The following is a 4,903-nucleotide window of genomic DNA, read 5'->3' as shown; positions in this document are numbered from 1 at the left end:
CTCATACACACACCTTTTCTTTTAAGCATCACTGAGTTTCATAACATTAAGAAAAGTGAGGTAAGAGCCAAAGTATAAGCTTCAAGGCAAAAGGTAATTATGCAGCAGTTATAATGTCAGTAAATTGGTTTATAAATAATCTGCATCTCATCAAAAGCATAATAAATGTGACAGTGAATGTTTATTGTCCTGAGAAATGATGCACAGATTAACTCTGTTTTAAATAGAGTTTATGCACATACTTGCAGGTTGAAATGAAGGGGCTTTTATCCTGGAACATAATGGGCTATAGAGTTTAGCTATTGATATATTTGCATACTTGGACACTTTGATATGTAATATCAACTTGAATTAGTGAAATTGAAATTAAATTATTCGGACACCCTAAAAGGCAAAATAAATAGATAAAAAAAAAAAAAAATAAAAAAACAAGAATAGATGTAGATATTTAAAAAAAAAAAAAGATCCTCTTACAAACTGTGAAATGGGGCATGCAATGGTTTGGCAGGGTTCTTTTCTCGTCACCATCATTCATTATGAATTCTACATTGATGCTGCCTAAAAAAAAATCATTGAACTATAGAAAGAAAAATCAAACAAAAACAAAACTATGGCATAAGCAGAATATCACACTGTCACATGAATAAAGAACCAAAAAAAATACTAGTAAATCCTCTAAGAAATAACAGAAAAACAAGTGCTGGATCAATTCAAAACCCAGATTTGGATCTTTTTCAGAACTGTTGGGTAATTTATACAGGCTGTACATAGATCAGACATCTTACTGTTGAAACAGAGGAGGGGGAGAAATGTGTTTGAGACTGACATTGATGTATGTTAGATAATTAAGCATAGAATATACCAGATCAGGTTTAACAATTAAACCTTTTCACGATGATACCCAAAAGATATTAAAATGCCATCCAACTTGATTGGAAAGCTTTAGATCAGATGTGAACTGATCAGCTTTGATGGAACAAAGTAGAAAAAGAATAAACATAGATATGAGGTTGGGGAAATGATTAACAGGAACTTTTATAATATAGCATGTCTTTTGAGGGAATTTGACGCCTCATAGGATGTTCTGCCCACAGTGGTGAGCTATATTGCTTATCATGTGTGTTTTCTAAGGTGTTAAATATGCAGTTAAAACACAATCCAGGAGCAAATAATGTATTTTAAAAGAACATGGAATTTTCTTAATGTCTTATATGATTTTTTGTTAGAGTGAGGTGCAGTTTTAAACACTGTATATTCTGTATAAAAGACTCATAGAAAACTGTCCTCAAGAAACATTAGGAGACTTTTCACATGGTAAGCTTGCTCCTAGGTATAGAAAAACAAGAGTGTAATCATTTTTGCAATAGCAGTACAATTAAAACAAAATAAGAAACAAAAAAAACAAGCTTCAGCTTTTTGAATTTCAAATTTTTCTCCCCAAAACTTTCCTATGCTCCTCTTTATGCATGGGGTCATGACATATTTGAGATTTCGTCCATTCTTTTTTTGACACTTTCCGTGTTTTGTTTTTTGTTTCTTTTTTTGTAAAGATTTTTTTCCGGCCAAAGATCTGTCTGAGTTAGACAATTACTTCTTTTTTTAGCTATTTCCTGACTTTTAAAGTTCACCACACATCAGCGCTATCTGAATGCCAGCATCTTTCTTACTTTGAAAAGTAACTGCAAGAAAATGGGCCAAAGTGTCCTATCAAATGCCTCCTCCAAGAAAACACAAAGTAATGGATCACTATTCGAGTGTTAAAAAAGAAAAAGTACAAAGAAACATCCTTTCGGTCATGTTGTAAAGTTCCTAAACAGGTATATATATGAATATTAATTGCATTTCGCACTTTGGAATATTTATTGTTATGAAATATAAGTTGTTCTCTTCAGACCTGGAAGAGAGACACTTGTCTTCACCCTGACTTCACCTCATATAGGATATAACATAGGGCCTTTACTCTGGGAGTTTAGATTAAATAGACTCTAACCCAAAACATAGCAAAGCAAAACATGATTTGGAAAACTGAATGTACCTAATTATGAAAAATATTAAAAAGATAATAAAAACATAATACACCCCAAACTGGATCACAAAGTAAAATACTATGTGAAAAAAAGACACCGGTTTTTAATTAACCCAACTAGCTGCCTGAACCCTGAGCTTGCTTCTAGAAATGCATGCACTCACCCTCATGTTAGAATCAATGCAAGCAGAGTCAATATTAGGCAGAAGGGACAAAACTTGCATTTACCAGATGACAGCAAAAAGGAGTGGCGGATGATCATGAGCATAAAACACATTATGGCTCTTTATTCATAGTGTAAAAACTTGGGCAATGAGGCACAGATGAAATTGGAGGTGGTAATAAAAGTTAAGATTTTATTCCAAAACTTTTCTAAAAGCAGTAAAAGTCCTAACAGGAGATCTTTCTTGCAGAAAATTAAACAATTTAAAGAATTTGCAAATGCTTAGAGAGAAGCATTTGCTTTACCATATATGCTGTAATACTTCACCTGAAATACAGCAATCATGCCATTTATTTAGTGTCCTAAAACTGAACTTTTTTTTTTAATCAATATCGAAGGACATATTTTTTGATACATGTTACAGAAACACATTTTTTCTCATTTTTCTTTAGCTTTAGAATTCATTCTAAATCTACTTTTAATAGATTTTGTGTAATTGTAATTTGTAATGTAGCTTAGTTTGTCGGTTCCACATAAAAAAAAGCTTAGAAAGCTATGTTTAGAGTTGTGAAAACTTTGGCTGGCCTAATTGTTCATTTCATTCACCTGTTTAACTCTGCCCTGTTTCTCATCACCGCTCATCTGATCCTCCTGCTTCTATTTAAACACCTTGGTCCCAGCCATCAGTGCCAGATTTTTCTTGAGCCTTTGGTGTGAGAGTTTTCTAGCTTTCCTAATAGTGTTCTGATTTCCTGATCCTGACCCATTTCTGTATTCGGACCTTTGAGCTTGCCTGTCCCTGTTGAACCTGGATCTGCCTCTTGACTTTATCCTCTGGATTTTCCTGCCTTTCTTTGTCTGTTGAGATCTGATCTCCTGTCAGTTCTGCATCCTTCAAGGCTTCGGCATCTGGAACTCTGTGCGACAACCGCTGTATCCTGTCAGCTGACCAGCTGGTATCCACCCCATTCTCTAGGCACTGACTGAACTATATTAGCAGAGTTACCTGCCTCAGATGCCCCAGTTGCTGATGCCGCAGATCTACTAATCGTCGTGTTTTAATAAACGCTTTTTGAAGTTATCCCATTGTCTGTCTGGCCTGAATACTGGAATTCCCTGAGCCAAATGTTTTGGATACCCATTTCAAAGTGTAGTTCATTTCAAATAAAAAAATTAATATATTCTAAATGGAAGAAAAATACTGATGTAACTCAAAACTGTTCAACCTTTTCTGCAAAGAGTCATTGTAGATTAGGGGTCACCAATCTTTTTTAAGGCTAAGGGCTGCTTCATGGGTACAGAGTCATAGGAAGGGAGCTCATAGTTAACTGGAAACTTTATGCATAAAAAAGTAGTTTTTCAATTTTTTATTTCAAGTTTTCTTTTAGATATAGCCATTTTTAAATCTCTGTAAATGCTTGAATGCTCTCTGATTAAATGATTTAAAAATAAGAGCAACAGAATAAATAACATTTTACACTTAGCCCACTTGTGAGTCATTCTGTTTACAGAAGATGGTGAGGGGACCCCATGTGGATGTTGAAGGCCCCTTGGTGTCCCTGGGCACCGCATTGGTGACCCCTGTTGTAGATGTTTGACAGGTATGGTAAGCAATCTTCTGTAGTACTTGGAGTTAGAATCCTTAAGTATGAAAACACTTTGTTTCATTTAGGTTTTTTTCTCAACCTTAGCTGCCTGGAACCATCTTATCTACCTAAGCTGTGTTTGTGTGTGCTTCCATTATGTGATCTGAAACCCAATGTTTGGGGACAGATCTCTAACTATCCAAAATGCAATGAAAAAAAAAAGTGAGATCAGAAAGATGAGTCTCAGACTGTCACATGGTGGTTATAGACTAAGACCTATAGCTTGCTCTTCAAACTGTGAGAAAAAGTGTAATAGATGGGATCTTAAGTAATCTACCGTATGTCTTGAACAGAAGGTAAAAAATAGCAGTCTTATCTGGATTACAATTCTACCCTCCCAATACAACAGCTATTACAAATTCCAGTCATTAAATTCTGAAGCTGATACAAAACCGTATCTGCAGAGGATGTTTGTAAAAAATCATTCATCTTTAATACCAAAAGACGGTGAGATGATTAGTGTACAAATAGCAACAATACAAACAAACTAGGAGTTTGAGGTGCCTCCTGTTTAATTCAAACTCATAATAAGCAAATGATCAATAATCCTTGGCCTTTTTCAGTCTCAAGCTCTGAACATAAACACTGTGAAATACTCCAACTGTATCAGTTAAGCTTTATAACTGAGGCATTGATGAGAGCTTTACTTTCTATCTGTCTCAGAGGAGGGAGAAGCTAATGTGTCTATGATCCCCTAGATATCTCTATTAAAATTGATTTTATTAGCATATTTGAATGCAACACTCTGTCAAACACTTAGATTTCTTTTAGGGGTGATTGGGTTAACACATTCTATTTGTAAGCAAAGATACACAGCTCCAAATAACTTACTCTCAATGAGTGATATAATGTGTAAAGAAATATCAATTTCGAAATATTTTTTGGATAGATGCTTACTTTCTTTTGTCTGATTTGGCCCTGGTTCCTTTCGTGCAAATGAGTGTGGGTCTATAGGTGTGTGGGTAAGTGTACTGTTGACATATGTGGTTATGTATGAATGGTGAATAAATAAGCATATATTGTAAACAACCCACAAGGTGGAATTTTTTGACACAATTTTTGTATTAA

This window comes from Cyprinodon variegatus, unplaced genomic scaffold (genome assembly GCF_000732505.1).
Source record: "Cyprinodon variegatus isolate N-32 unplaced genomic scaffold, C_variegatus-1.0 Scaffold1028, whole genome shotgun sequence".
NCBI classification, from domain to species: Eukaryota; Metazoa; Chordata; class Actinopteri; order Cyprinodontiformes; family Cyprinodontidae; genus Cyprinodon; species Cyprinodon variegatus.
The sequence above is the reverse complement of the archived record's forward strand: the minus strand, read 5'-3'. Positions refer to the sequence as shown.